This window comes from Cardiocondyla obscurior, linkage group LG22 (assembly GCF_019399895.1).
Source record: "Cardiocondyla obscurior isolate alpha-2009 linkage group LG22, Cobs3.1, whole genome shotgun sequence".
Taxonomy (NCBI): Eukaryota; Metazoa; Arthropoda; class Insecta; order Hymenoptera; family Formicidae; genus Cardiocondyla; species Cardiocondyla obscurior.
In genome coordinates, this window is record NC_091885.1 from 2,943,758 (window position 1) to 2,959,841 (window position 16,084).

The following is a 16,084-nucleotide window of genomic DNA, read 5'->3' on the forward strand; positions in this document are numbered from 1 at the left end:
GAAAGAGATAAAAATAAAGTCTATGTAAATTAGATGCGTCTTTTTTTTCCACCCTTTTATCGTATTACGAGTGTTGAAAGCAAGCGACGATGTCTCGAATACACGAGAGAGCGTGAGAGAAACATCGGTCGGCGAAAAGAGTCAAGATGATTTAATTAAATTTTTCAAATTCTACCGCGCGCAACTAAACTTTTTCCATTAGTATTAAGTTCTATATAATTAATGCGAGTGACGTGTCCCTCTTTCATGGAGCTTTTCATATAAAATATTTTTTAAACATTCAGCTTGAAATATTTTTCGAAATCACGTTTCTATCGCATCCGCCTCGCTGGCGTATCAAAATTAATGGCGGGGACTAACGAAACATTTGTCGAGAAGTAACGTGGCTGGCGCGCCGTTTAGTTTATAATTAACATAATTCCGTTGAATTACTCAGCATCTCTATCAAAACCGACGTAGCCAAACACCTTTGGATATATGTATATGCATATACGCGTATGTATACGTACATATCCAAAACGTTGCCTCGCTTTCCGCGCGGGTCCTGTTCTCTCCCCTAAATGCATTTATCACGCGTTTGTTTCTGCTAGTTCGCAGCTAGACGGACGTGGATTTATTCCTGCGAGGGGTAGAAATAGGGATGGGCGGACGAAGATAGATACACGTTTACGACCGTCGCTTAAGCGTCGTCCCTACCTCTAATATCACTCGCGCGGTTATTCAAGGATTCCGTTTCACGCGGGCATACATTCGAACGTTTGATATACCGTGGCGTGCCTGGAGGCAGCAATTGAAGGGCTGGAATTATTTGTCACCGCGCTAAGACATGACTAACCGTAACACGATCGCGCGTTACGGAATTCAGGTTGGTGATAATGCACATTCCGTGTTTGTCGATTTGTCGAGAGAGTTGAATTCGTGTCGTAAAAAGTTGTTATTACTTAAAATGCATTGCGCGCAGAAATATTTGCAAGTGAAAAAAATTTTTTTAAGAACGATTTCGAAACCTGTGTAATAAGAATTGAGATTGTCGTCTTTTTTTTTTTTTTTTTTTTCCTTTTCTTGTAATGCATAATTTAACACACAAATCACATTAGAACGAACGGGTTTCTCTTACATTCCTCGGCGGCTATGAGAGTAAAGTTTATTTTAACTTTATTTTGTCAGGTGCTGAATGTATTTTAAAGGACATTATTGTGGTTTTGTTCAACTGTTATTTTTGAATTCTCTAGTGTGATGTATGCATACATGCTCAAAAGTGGAAAAGGAAGTTAGAGGAAATGAGTAACAGCGAAACAGTTGCAGTAATGAAGTCGCGTTGCAGACCGAAAGGATGAAGCAGTGAAAGAAAACATTGCGGGTATTTTAATTTAAAAATAGAAATCAAATTAAAACATATTTTCTAAATGTCAAATGTAAGATTTGTTCTTCGTATATGAAACACGACTTGTTAAAAAATTAAACTAACAAGATCTAATTTTTTCATGGCTTTTGCCATTTCATTTAACTAACGCAAGTAATATTTTGCAAACATAAATAAGCGTTTAAAATACATTAAAAAGTTGTTACATTTTTATTTCGCGTGCACATATTTGTAGTAAAAAAAAAAAAAATAATAATTTATTCACAAATAAACAGGTTTCGAAATGATATTCTAATAAGCGAAGACCAAAATGAAACTCATTAGGAAAGTCATACATCATAAACAGGTGTTTCTGTATACTCGAATGTGCATTTGCATTTTCCAGTAATTTTCTCTTTAACTTTGCGAATTGCCGCAGAATTATTTATTACGATTTGTGTTTGTCAAATTACATTTAGATAAGAAGCATGGAATTTACGTACGATTGAGATTGAAGTATCGTCAACAATAAATTCTAGATTTGTATATATGTAAATATGGGGCATGTGTATATCTGCGTATATAATCGTTAAGATAAATTAGATTCTTGGTTAAAAGCACAGTCCCCTGCTCCAAACGTCCATTTCCTTTATTCAAGATTTCACGAGATGAGACGTTTCGTTTATGACGTATATAAAGCTAAAGTGCGAGCGTCTATGAAATGGCTAGGCGAATGCCTGGCCCTGCCACGTATACGTCTCATTTCGCAAAGAAGAAGAACGCGTTTTACCATTTGACTTAAAGCGTAGAATCAGTTAATTTACATCCGTTGTATACAACAACCATTACACCGGCTTTTATTTAAAAAGAAAGAGCCAAGCCGTGCTGTAAAATCGTCCAAGTTTAAATTAAAAAATTATTGAAATTAAAATTAGAAACAAATATATATATGTATATATATATATAAATTAATTTTAAGAAGCTATTGCATTTAAGAGAAATAATTATTTATATTATTTAACAAATTCCTCAATGTGCATTTATAATGATCGAAAATATTTTAATTAGTTGATTAACGTCGGACATGATTTTTTAAATTATTGTCACTAGGTAATCGACAAAAGTGATCGCATTATATCGCTTGGCTATTTTGACGAGCATCACAGGCTGCTTTCTACTCTGTCATCTTAATTCAGAATAATTAGTGGGCCGTGTTATGTGCGCATATATTTTGTGGCCGGGTATTTGTTAATGGTGAGTTAATCGGCTATTAAGCCTTATCACATTCGAGGGATTACTCCGGCAAACAAACAGTATTTTAATGCCAATTGCTTGTTTATTGAAATAATATTGTAAACTATTTAGCTTATTACGCAATTAATAATCATTGATATGATATATGTATTGCGGGTTCCACAATACATATATTATGCGCCAATGTCATTTGCGGATAATTATCATTATTATACTTGACAGAACAATTCTCATTCCGTATATACATTAGGCTGTATTTAATGAACTGCAATAATCTACCAATTTATTTACTTTTGTATACTCCATCATTCTATATGCATATACACATGATACATATATATATTAACTAATTCAGTTGTTTTTTCAATTGCAGAAAAGTGAATAAGTCATCTGTTATTAATTAAAATATATATATAAATGTTAGAATCGAAAGAACCGAGCGGCGTTTTAACTGTTCCGATATAATAAGGCGCAATTTGACTAAATTATTTACTTATGTATGTTTGTTAATTTCTATCGCATTACTTAAAGGTTTGCTTGCTTTTCTCCGCAAATATTAAAACCAGCTATTTTTCCATATTCCGTTCATTTAATTAATAACGTCGTAGACGCTGTTTGTTCGCGAGAGCACCGAGTACACATGTATAGCACATGCGAGCTTACAGACAAGTGCCTGTTAAGTTTTGCGATGCTGAGAAGAGCGAGCGCGTAACCAACAGAGGCTTGGCGCGCTGTCAAACCTTAACTTCTACGGGTGTGTAAAGTTAGCGTCCGCAGATTTGAATTCCATAGTTCCGTTCCCGGTTTCTTTTAATAAGTACAGGAGGAGTTTCTTTCATACGTATAAAAAAAAGTTCCGGCGATTAATCCCTTTAAAAAACACGATTAAAAATGCGGGATGTTAGCTTCACACATCCTTGCTAGGAGATTTATATGAGCAATTTCAAATCGAAATTACGCGCTGAATCGAGGGAATATAAGACGAACGAGAGCATTTATAATTAATATAATCGTATAATTAAACGTAATAACCTAACATACAACTTGTAAATACGGCTTATCGCCAGACAAAAATTTTTCAAAGTTGATTGCGAGTTCTTTTAGTTGTATTTTTGCGGCGAGCGTGGGCAACCTTTGCCACTCTAATGTATTTAACTAACTTCCCAGACAAGAAAAGCTGTTATTCTGATAAAAGTTCGGTACGGGATCTAATGGACCTCGGCCATTATTTTCCGCGGTCTTATGCTTGTTTTTTTTTTAGGAAGGGGGAGAGAGGAAAAATACGATTTTCCATGCAGCTGTATTAAGCGGGATAAAGATAATATCGCATTCGTATCTCGAAATATTTGTGGCAACGGAAGAAGCATGGCTATCTAATGCTCATGGGAAAGACGGACAAGAAGAGGGATGAGAATGCGAGGCATGCCTCGAGCCTTCAAAGGAAGCTTTAGTCTTTAGTCACTTACAGCGAGCTCATTAAAATCAGTAATTACTCTCGCAAATTACCAAAGAATTTCTAAACAGGATTATCACCCCGTTAATCATACGCTGCTCATCGCTAACTGGATGGGGTAATGACATGCGACGTGATAGTTCAGAGTTTGTATACTTTCCGCAGTGCAGCATCAGCTCTGCTTAGGCTTTCCTCGTTATAAGTGAACCCCCCCCCATCGTAGTAATTCCCCGAAACTGTATCTATGCACGAAATCTTCCGGCGAATAATATTTGCGAAATGAAATAAGCGCGAAATAACATATAATATAATTAGGTCTACGTCGTAATTAAATTCCGCGATACCTCAATTAACGACATATTTTTCGCGCAAAAAAACAGAAAAAAAAAAAACAAATTTACGTATGTATGTTTTAATTAAATGGGCAGGTAAATAAAATCATAATGAAACATGATAAATATCGCGTACGTTCTAACTGCGTCGCGCGATATAACTCTCTACGGATCTCGATCGAAAAATAAAATTATTTTCCCTCGTGTTTGCGCTTTCAGCGAGCGTCTCATTATTTCCACGTTTGCACCGACGTCTCGCAACGTCGTTAGTCGATCGTACGATTGGCTTATGTTCCCTTTTCTTATACGCTGTGTAAGCCACAAGTAATAACTACACCCTCCCCCGACGGGCTTGATGACTCGATCCCGAATTACATTCGGTCAGAAGCGAATAGTCACGTTGGCGCGTTAATCGTTAAAGTTAAACTCCGTTTGGGCATCCGCATAGTTCCCGGTCGCCAATATAACTTGAAGATTTATCACCGTGCACACGTGCTGCGACGGCGTTAATTATTCCGTTTTTATTGAATACCGCGGCCTTTTTCACGCGGCGAGATGGAAACCCATCGTCCTCGGCGGAACTTTTTTATCCGGCAATCATATCTCCACGGCCATTCGTTGACTACTTCTCTAGCCCTCTTGTCGAAACGCGGCGATTAGCATCGGACATATATTACCCGGCGGTGGCCAAGTATCGTCCTCGGCTTGACGATCGGTCCTGAATTTATCGCGAGACAGATTCGTTTTTTTTTTTCCTCTACCGCAAGTGTTATAAAAGAAAATACGTTTAACGATAAATCTATAACGAAAATATTTCAAGATTTCGAATCACGATAAGTGATGACCCGCGTGGTGCTTTTTAATTTTTCTTTTTCGTTTTTTTATATTAAATTTCTCGATAATGAAATTCCTAATTAAAGCGGGAAGTGTAATGAAGCGCCTGCGTCGGAGAGCTAAGTTCGTCTGAATTCTTCAAACTTAATTCCTCGTTCTTTCCTTTCCATTAAATTTTCGCTGAGAATGGAATTCATCTCGAAAAATACGTCCAATAGAAATTGACTGTCAATATATCCCTTATACATAAGTATCTGATTTAACTTCCTCTCTATAAATACACGAGTCTCGGCCAAGAGCGTTTACTTAGATGTATTTTATATTTCTTACGATAGGTCGCTTGTGTGTAAGATACTGTACCGAGATATTTATGGTAATAAAACGTTTAAATTTAACTCGCAAGAAATATTTTCCCGCACGCTCGCTGGCAAACAATGAGAAAATATAAATAATGAGAGACAATTTTATCGATCCGAGTTGTATATATACCGACACGTAATAAATCACGAGCTGCGTACTTTCTCTCAACCACAGGTATTAAAAATTGAATTATTAATTCAGTGTAAAAACTATTAAAAAAAAAAAATCCTGCTGAGTTAACGTAATGGAGATTAAGAAAAAAAAAGAAAAAAACAAAATCAGAAAAGATTTAATCGTACCTAATCTAAAATCTAGAACGTAAAATTCGGTTGCATCTAATCTACAAGAGAGCTTCAAATAATAAAAAGATTACGTTTAACATTCGCGAGTAATTTTTTAAATAGCGGCTATACATTTTTAACGGCAAATAAATGGTCGGGTAATCTAAAGAGTCGACCGTAGAGTCGACGAATCATATCGCAATCGGGAAAAAGAGAGAGACGCAAATAAAAAAAAAATTAAAAAAAATACATTCTAAGATGTACACAGTAGGAAAGTTTTTTTTTCGTTACTTCTATGGAACAGTCCATATCGTAAGCAAGTGCATATTCTGATTGCAAGAGCGGAAGTCGCGTAGAAGAGCGACCGGGGCCAGCGAGGGTAAATATTGATTGAAACGGCTGAAAGGACAATCTATATGCATGGAGTGCGTTCGTACATACCGTGCGATGCGAAGGTATTTGGTAATATAAAAAAAAAAAGGAAAAAAAAAATATTAAAAAAATATATAGAGAAGAGCATTTAGATGTTGTTCGATAACGAGCAGTCTATTGTTCTCTATTAAGGTGCAAGAGGGCTTGTCGTTTCACTCCGCATGATTAACTGCGATCGAGGAAAGTGCGCGATTCGGCACCTGCAGTCACGCGACGGCTGCATTACTTAACGGCGTAAAAAGCGTCCGATTATATGTAGCATTCGCAATGGAAGAATGATTCAGTGGGGCGAAACTAATAGACGATAAAGTACCGTGATCAACAGTTACAAGGGAGAATTCGAACGGAATGCATGCCGTCGATCGGGGGGGGCCGCATTGCAGTTTCCGTCGGCGAAAGCCGCGCCACTTCATATCTAGAATTTCAAATACCCATGAATTTCGTTTCCAAAGGTGCAAATTTATCCCTTAACCGCGGTATATGAACCCTGAATAGCAACTCGCGGGTAATAAACCGCAAAATCAGTATTATCCCGTTCTCGCGATTTAGAGAAGTTTGCACGCGGTGATATTTATCATCTTCGTGTTTGCTTCCCGATTTATCGTGCGAGGGGAAAAAATATTATAGTTGCGCGGCGCATTATACGTGTAACATTTATTAAGACGCGATAAGAGAAAATCTATACGTGTACGTACAATCTACTTATTCGAGTATCGTACTTTCAATTTCTTTTTCTACATCTGTCCGTTTATTTTCTCCCCTGGATACTTCTTGAACCAATGTAAACTTATCGGTAGGAAATATTCCCAAGTTAAAAATACAAGGGCGAAACTGGACTTCCATCTGCCGTTAGTGGTTTCCGATGTAGGAAGTAGGCGAGTCACTTCTGCCGCGCGCTTTTATGCGACACTCTTGTTCTTCCCGTGGATAGCGGTTGGCCGGACCGCGGTCGGCTACGTCTCTCCGTCAACGCCACCGAAGAATGCAGAAACTCCCGGTATTACTAACGGCGGTCGCATTCGCCGTGTTTATCGTCGCTGACCGAGAAGAATGAGAACCGCGCGATATTCCCCTTGTCATCCCACCCGGCTAAAGTTTTTCCATTATTCGTGAAAGCTTTGTATCCGCGAAAGTGCAACTTCGTTCACGGCGGACCGAGGGGGGGTGATCGCGGTGGGTGCTCATCCGGGCGAGACCCGGACCGATCGCGGAAGCGGCGCAGCCGAGAAATGGAAGGGCCGCTGTCTGACAGCGGCGGGTACGTGGGAAAAGTTACAATCGCGGGATCGTGAAATACATCGCGCGAATTAATGTCGCCCTACCGCGGCCTCACCGACACACGTCGCGGCGATATTTCAGAATTGCCCCGTGGACGTATCTACTTCGCCGTAACGGCGCGCTTTCTCTCTCTCGTCACCTCCTTCGCCGCGTACGTCTGTTAGTTACCGCCGAGTTTATCGCAAGCTGCGCCGGAAGAGCCGTGCCGACGACGGTCCGTTTTATCTTTATTTTCGCAGTTTACGCGGCTCGCTCGAAAAATCATATCTCGCGATTAAAAGCTCTTGACAAATTTGAAAGGGACGTTCTCGTAGAGCGAGTAGCGAGGTAAAAGGAGTCTTTAAAGCAAACGTCGTTCGTGGCTCGACATCTAACATTTTCACCGAGAGGAAAATATATGGAATATGTATGTACAATGTGCAAAGACAACGTGCATTATGGTGGCGCGCGGGAAATCATCAGATATGCGAACAATATACTCTACATTTTTGTTCTTTTTCTTTCAGTTTTTTTTTTGTTCTCTCTCTCTTTTTTTTTTCTATTGAGAGACGGCGGGAGAGTAAACGATTTCCCGACACGTACGCAACAATATTCGCTGGCTTTGCCCTTTTTTCCACATTTTGATACGTGTCAGCTCGTCCTGCGGACGATGGACCGGACGCTACGTGAAGCGGGGGGGTAAAAAGGCAACGTAACACAGACGATAAAAGGGAGAGGAAGCTACAGGGAATGGCGATTGGCAACGACGGGTTCCAATAAGTGTCCGAGTTCACTACAATAGCCTTTGCAGCAAATGATCGAATCACAAGTAAAACATATCACGTTATTAACCCGACTGCGATTTTACTCTTTGACGCCATTAACAGCGTAACTAAATTCCCCGTTAATTAACTTGTTTTATTAAGAATAATAACTTTGTTACGGCATTACTCATATTATGCCGATACCGTTGAAACAGAAACATTACATTGTTTCTGTCGCTAGTCTATGAATAATCATGACGAGAGATGCTTTCCATTTTACAATTTCGCTGAATGTTATGATTATTCATATCGACGGTGGAAATAATAAATAACAGCTGTAAAATGCAACTAAAATTTTCTGCAAGTTGCATATATATATGTTTTAAATATCCTCACCGATTATCTTTTTATGTAACACGTAAAGAAAGAGTTAATTACAAAAAGAAAAAAAAAAAAAAAATTATTCGTTAACGCGATTTCTGTGTGCCAATTTCACGTATATTGTTTGCGACTTGGTCCCTAAAGTTACCCGGAAGAATTTTCTAGAAGAGCTTTTCGAAGGGCATAAAGATCCAGCCGATCTAGGGCAAAAATCATCGCGGCCGATGAAAGAGTACGAAAAAGGTAGTGACGCCGGGATTCAAGGCTCTCGGCTTTCCCACGTAACTGTCGTTGCAGTTGCGCCGTAATCGAATCGAAACTATAATAACTTTGTCCCGAGTGCGGTACCTGGCGGTAAACTCGATTTATCTCCAAGTGGAGCAACGACAGTCAGGGTCGGCCGATGTGAGTGACAAAGAAGACCCGAGAAGGAGCAAGTAGTCTGTGCGCTGAAGGACGATCGATAGCCACGCGGCGAGCCGATTCTCTAGTATTTCCCTATCCTTTCATAGTTACGACCTCATAGGGGCGCGAGATCGTCGCCGTTTTATGGCTTATAAACCAACGGTCGATAGACACCGGGTCTTTCGGCGGGAAAAGGGCAAGAGAGAGGAACAGATTTGCCTGTCGTTTACTGTTAATGTCTCGCGTTTATGTCGTTTGTTCCAGCGTCAAATATGATGAGAGAATTTAAAGGCGCGATCGATAATTATTACTAATTTCCTTTTTTTTTTTTTTTTGAAACTTGCGGTTGAAACAGCGAGATGAAGGCGCGAGCTATATTCAGAAATATGATTCTATCTCGCGGTTACCCGGAAGGCAAGGGATGATAGCGATTTTCCGCTCTGAACCGAGTGTTGCAAATCAATCTCCGTGCAACCGACGGTTCCCGTCGTAGCGATCATTTTTATGCCCGCTTGCCTAACGCGTGAGAGGGTTGCGACGACGGTGAAACGGTAAGGTAGTAGTCCCTCGAAGATGCTCTCGAGCAGCAGCAACGGCGCGGTGGAGAGTACATTTTTCCGCGGTAGAAGAAATTTGAAAGTCAAATCGCTGGAAGAGGAAGATCGTCGAGCTGCTCTAACAAAAATCGACTCGAGCCCCTTCCGGCATCCAACGTGTTCGCGCATTCGTTTGCTCGCTCTAAGAGCTGCCGCGTTTCCTATTCGTTTTTTTCTCCGTTTTTTTAAAGTAATTACAGCGTCGCGAAATGTATCATTTGATATACCGGTTTAAAAAAAAAAAAAGATTAAAATAATATTTAATTAATTTTTTATTCTACTCAATTTTTGACTTGCAATTGATATAAAATAATAAAAATTTTGTTAAAACAGTAGTAGATGATGGCTATCATTAGCTATAAATTTATTTAACGTTTTTATAAAAAAAAAAAAAAATGATTGATCTTAAACTTGTCAAGAATCTGCTATTCACGGCTGAACCATTAAAAGCGGAATCTCTGGAAGGAGGATTGCGTTTAATAACACGTATAGGGCGTATCTAAATGAAGGGAGGACTGATCCGTTGTGCTGTCCGTGCAAATAGAAACTGTTAACATTTCGACGTTGACGTCGGTTAACCATACCGCACTTCGAGCCAGTTGGCGCATCATTCAAGTATTGACGCTTCTGGACGGAGAGATGCTGGAGGATGCTTAACAATCTAAAGCAAATTTGTTGGGTCGTATGAACCCATTGTTTGCCGCGCAATTCATTTTAATGTCATCCAGCTACCTACTCGACGCGAAGCTAAATGGAAATCCCACCGGGTACGATAATTCAATTGTTGAAATTTCCATTTCTTATGAAATGACGATGTATCGCGCGGAGACGCGACAGTGCAAATACGACGTGGGAAAAGCAAGGACAAAAGCCACAGACGGGAAAGTGGCTGCCGGATAAAATCAATCTCCCCAGCTGCCGTTGCGGTGCTCGACTCGATAAGAAGCCCCGCTAAATCGCGTTGGCTTCCGCATAGTTATTGGCCACTTGTATTTATGAGATCTACATACATTTTTCCGTCCAACATTTATTTCGGGGCACGTTATTATTCCGACGTTGCGGCAAACTTTGAAAAACGACTGTACATCGCCCCGGCGTCATTGTTGAACGTGATATTTAATTCGCGTAATTTACAAAACGGGTAATTGACATTTTCTTTTCGTAAGAGAAATGGAGATTAATAATGTACATAAATTCATCATTTCTGTCACTTTCGGAATAAATCGCAATTGCAATTTTAATGAAACTTTCATAAGTTACTGTAATCAAGGCACTGGATACCTAAGTGATCAATAATTGAACGATTTACTTATACCTCGCTACGATTTACCCTATTACCATTTTACCGAGGCAGTAACTGATTAGCCTCAGAAGTACTTTACAACCACGCCGCCTTACTGGCAGTCTTCGCTTATTGGAGTAATAGGATCAACGTTTAAGTAGTTTAGAGGGAAGATAAGTTTGGCAACTGAAATCGCAAAATGGCATTTGCATAAATAACTTCTGAAATTGTGAGGCTTTTTCCTGCTATCTCCGCAAACTCCATTTATACGAGGTGTAACGACGCGTATGTTTTCTTTTTGTATAAAGAGTTGAGTAAAAAAGAAAAAAAAAAAAAAACGGTCACGGTATCAAGTTTTATAACAATTTACGCAATCGCAAACACCCTACGTGTTTCAGAGACACTTTATTATTAAATTTGTTATTCTCGGTTAACAGGAATTTCCTAAATGTGTACACTTCGTTGAAAAGGGTTTATAACGCGGTGCAACGAAGCGCGAAGTGGAAGTTCGATCAAGGTGAATCTTATTACAATAATTAAGAGACTGCTCTGAGAAGGAAAAAGACGAAAGGGAGAACGAAGAGAAATGGAAAGACAATCGTACATTTACGGGCTGCAATTAAACTCGCTCCGAACCGCGGAGCCGAAACGGTAAAACATTCCGCGATCGTGATTTGCATTTATACAGCTTGGCTGCGCGGTGTGTCTCGTACAACCAGAGGATGATAAATTTATCGTTACAAGCACACGAACGAACACGCGAGATTAAATCCGACGTATACCCCCTTCATCGTTTTCCTTGACTACCCTTTTTTTTTTTTTTTTTTTTTTTGAATCGCTCAACGAAGCAGAGAAACTTTTCACGGATGAATTTTCATGTTATCCTATAACGACGAATTGGGATGATATATATTCTCGTCGACTTTCAAAAGGATCATTAATTCGTTCGTCAGTTACACGATTCGCGGTGAACTTAAATTGCGCTAAATGCCGGAACTTCCGAAAGAATTTCCAGGATTTTCGCTGGCACTTGACGCATTGAATTTTGATAAGAACCCATCGATCGTCTCTGAACGTGACACATTCATCGAGATTAAATTACGGCATTTAAATGGGTATTTCCGAGTATTATAAATGAAAGAATGATATCTTCTGAAAAAAATCTGATAAAAAATAATTCAAAACGAAAGTTGTTAAATTTGTAATATCAAGAAGATATCATTTTAAGAGTCAATACGATGGAACTTCTTATTTAAAAAATATCTCAATAATTTCTTGTTACAAGTACGAGCATACAAAGTCTATTTCGCAAAAGCGATACATAGAAACAGTCTATGTCTCCTCCCAAATTGTAAATCCCCTCAAAAAATATTGTAAAAGTTTTATTCTCACCGACAAAGGATTAGAAGGAAAATTAAAACGTAGGAAAAGTGATTTGGTACATTAAAATAAAATAAATAACACAATTAATGACCGGATGGCAATAATTAAAAAAAACAGAAAACCTTTATAGCAAGTAATGTCTATTTACAAAAAGATATTTTTACAAATCGATTTTTATAAATAATAATTACAAATTTCAACTGCGCCATACATAGAGTATACATATGTCAGCAAATTTTCCGCCAAATTGTTGATTATAAATTATTAAAAAAATGCGCTAAAAAAAATTTTGTCAAATTTTATTCCCACCCAAATTGTTAATTAAAATTCAATGTTTAAAAGACTGTTTTAAATTAAACCGAATATTAATTCCTATCTCTCATTGCTGACTGAGTTTCTCGTTTGGTCACTCCTTACAACGAGAGTGAATGTCAGCTTAGTTTATTACTATTTTGTAAATTTTTATTTTACGTTCGAGCTAAATTTTTATTATTAAAATTTAATTTATTATACGTATTGTAAACGAATTTTTTACGAAATGCTGAAAAATCGAAAACGTTGAGTACGGCGCAAGTAAACGAGAAAGACGAAAGAATACGTCCTTCTATTCTCAAAATAATTACAAGCAGCTACGTTTCAAAACTACGCTACTGCTACTACAAGGCTACAAACTTACAAGATGTAATTTATTTTTTAATTCTACAACGATCAATTAATATATCTCAATACATACAATAGACAATATACTTTCTTGTAAATTTGTCGCCTTGTTAAAAAAAAATCGACTTACATTCGATGCGATGCGGGCAGAGTTCAGCTACGAAGACCAAGGAAGAGCGATGATATTCTGTAACATAAATATAAAACTTACATGAAAAATATGCATAAATAAGTAATAATGGATTTTTAATTTAATTTTTATACTCAATTTTTATTTATTACTTCAAAAAATTAACTACTTTCCAGAAAAAGATTTACAAAAAAAAATTTCTTTTTAATTTTCAATTATTTTCTTTGTACAATTATTTCTTGAATTATTATTGGAGTGATCAATTGATTCAAATAAATAGAAAAAAATTATTATTTTAATTCAAATGAGATTAAATATTTACCCCAACGTTGCTCTGCCGATGCCCGAAGTCCATCCTGGACCTGGTCCTCCTCTCAGCACTCAGTCAGTTCGTCATCATGCACCTCATCTCCAGGTCACATCATCCACAGGTCACTCGCGACACTCGCGAATACGCGCGCGAATTGTTATACTATTCGCGCGAAACTGGCGGCTCTCCCGTTTAAAAAGTTTAAATAATTTTCGGACGCCCGAATACTTTAGCGATATTCGCGACGAACCCCGACCGTGGTTCGTTTATTCGATCGGCGACGAGCTGTAAGAAACTGTATGATATGGTTTTACCATTCATTGAGATTATTAGTTCTTTTTTTTACATATTTATATTACAATATCACATATATTGGGTTTGAAAAAATATTACTAATTATACTGTTAATATTTCTAATCTAATCTACAAGCGTTACGCGAAGTACGCGGTAGTCGCGGAACACCCGAATTACGCGGAATACCGAATTTTTACGCGATTTTCCTAATATCCCGGTTTATGTGGTTTTTTTTTTATTGAAGTTAGTAAAAAAGTCATGCGACCTACTATTTGATGCGCCGCAGCGGAGGTTATACCTAAAGATGATCCTGCAACAAAAAAATATAAAATTCAATTGTAGAGATGCTATATAAATTAGTTTCTACTAAAAAAAAAAAATCACAAAAGATTTAATGCGCCTTTAATTAATTTATCAATAAAATAATTAAAAATAAAAGTTTCTATCATTGAAAAATAACAAAACTATTAATATTGTGTAAAAAAAAAAGTGATAATTACCTCTGGGTTGCTCCGCCGGTGCAGGATACCCATCCTGGGCCTCCTCCTCCTCTCAGGATGTTCATCAAGTAAGGGTTCTCTTCCGACAAACGTAACCCAGTCCTCTTTCAGATTTTTGCCTGAAAAAGAAAAAAAAATTTATTTCATTAATATCTTCACAATATTAAATACAAAAATGGTATACGAAGTGTTCAAGGTAACTACATTTATTCTTTATTAAGTATCATATAGTTAAGTATTATATTCGTATCATATAATATGAGAATCATTAAATACAAGTGTTATGTTACGCGTACATGAATAACCTTGCGTTCGGTCTCCGGCAGGTTGGTCGGTGACGAGGAATCTCAGCGCAAACACGTGAACGTGCCGTGTATACATGTAGCCTCTCACGCAAGCATTGCGGGTGACCGCTGTTCGTTCCATGCCTCTTACGCAGCAATAGAGCACGTTGTATAAAAGAATCGTGGCCCTGAATATACTCGAAGTACTCCCAACACACTTCCTCCGAGCTTCTCCTATGCAGATCAATGGAAAATTTTCGGTAAGACGAAGGTCACTGCTGTGATACGTAGTCACGTACGTATAAGAACGAAACTTACTTTACGAGGGAATGAGGCGATCGTGGGTACTCTCCGTGTATGGAGGATTGATGGGAGAAGGCATCTTGGGCGTCGAATTAAATCTGTCCATCGTAATTACGCGTATTTCAGCGAGCACGTGCTGAGCGTGGCGTAGTGCGTGTGAGCTTCTCGAACGTTGGGACCGAATGGAAGGGGAAGGCTCCTGCGCTCGCTCGCGCGCATGCCACTGCCGCCCGCACCCCTCCTAACCCGCACCCACCGACCGATGGACCGACGAGGAATCCCAGCGCAATCACGTGAACATGCCGTGTATACATGTAGCCTCTCATGCAAGCGTGTGGGTGACCGCTGTTCGTTTCTTGCCCCTTACGCAGCAATAGAGCACGTTGTACAAAAGAACCGTGGCCCTGAATATATTCGTAGCACTCCCAACACACCTACGTTAATCGACGGAAATTTTTGATTAGACAAAGGGCACGACTATGATACGCAATCACGTACGTACAAGGACAGAACTTCCTTTACGAGGGAAAGAGGCGATCGTGGGTGCTCTTCGTGTACGGAGGATTGATGAGAGAAGGCATCTTGGATGTTAAAGTATGTCTGTCCACCGTAATTACGCGTATTTCGGCGAGCACGTGCGGAGCGTGGCGTAGTGCGTGTGAGCTGCTCGAACGTTGGGACGGAATGGAAGGGGAAGGCTCCTGCGCTCGCTGCCTCTGCCGCCCGCGTCCCCCTTCCTCACCTAACCTGCGCTATTTAATTTAGCGCGTTAGACGATTAAATAATAAATTATACGGTGAATATAATATTGAATATTAATTTAAATATATTACAAAGAATATCATGACTAATGTACAACTGTATATTACGTCTGAAAGAATTAAAAGTATTTAAAATGGCACATGAGATATATAAATTCGTGGGTTTCTTTTTTTTTTTAATTAAAAATTGTCACAATAAATCAGTTTTTTAATTTTTAACGTATAATAGAAAAAGAATAAATCTCGCGTTTGAAAAAAGAGTTCTGTAATATCTGACCTACTATTTAATTTAGCGCGTTGGACAGTTAATATGTGTATAAATGTATAAATCTGTTTTATTTAATGGAGAAGACTTAAAAGTACATTTGTAAATATCCAGTAATGAAAGAGAAAGATGCTTATTTTCACAAATACAAATTAGCGAATATTTTAATCCCGCAACGTTTTATTGTTTCGTCATTAATATCTACATTTGCTAATACATT

General features: G+C 38.4%; 1 long non-coding RNA gene across 1 annotated transcript; it reads right to left on the reverse strand.

Annotated features, from left to right (window-relative positions):
• Nucleotides 1-14,001: 14,001 nt before the first annotated feature.
• Nucleotides 14,002-15,152, reverse strand: LOC139111005 (uncharacterized). The gene is made up of 3 exons (XR_011547131.1): nucleotides 14,854-15,152; nucleotides 14,252-14,769; nucleotides 14,002-14,061 (listed from the first exon to the last, which is right to left on the reverse strand). It is a non-coding gene; the product is annotated as an uncharacterized lncRNA (long non-coding RNA).
• Nucleotides 15,153-16,084: the final 932 nt, after the last annotated feature.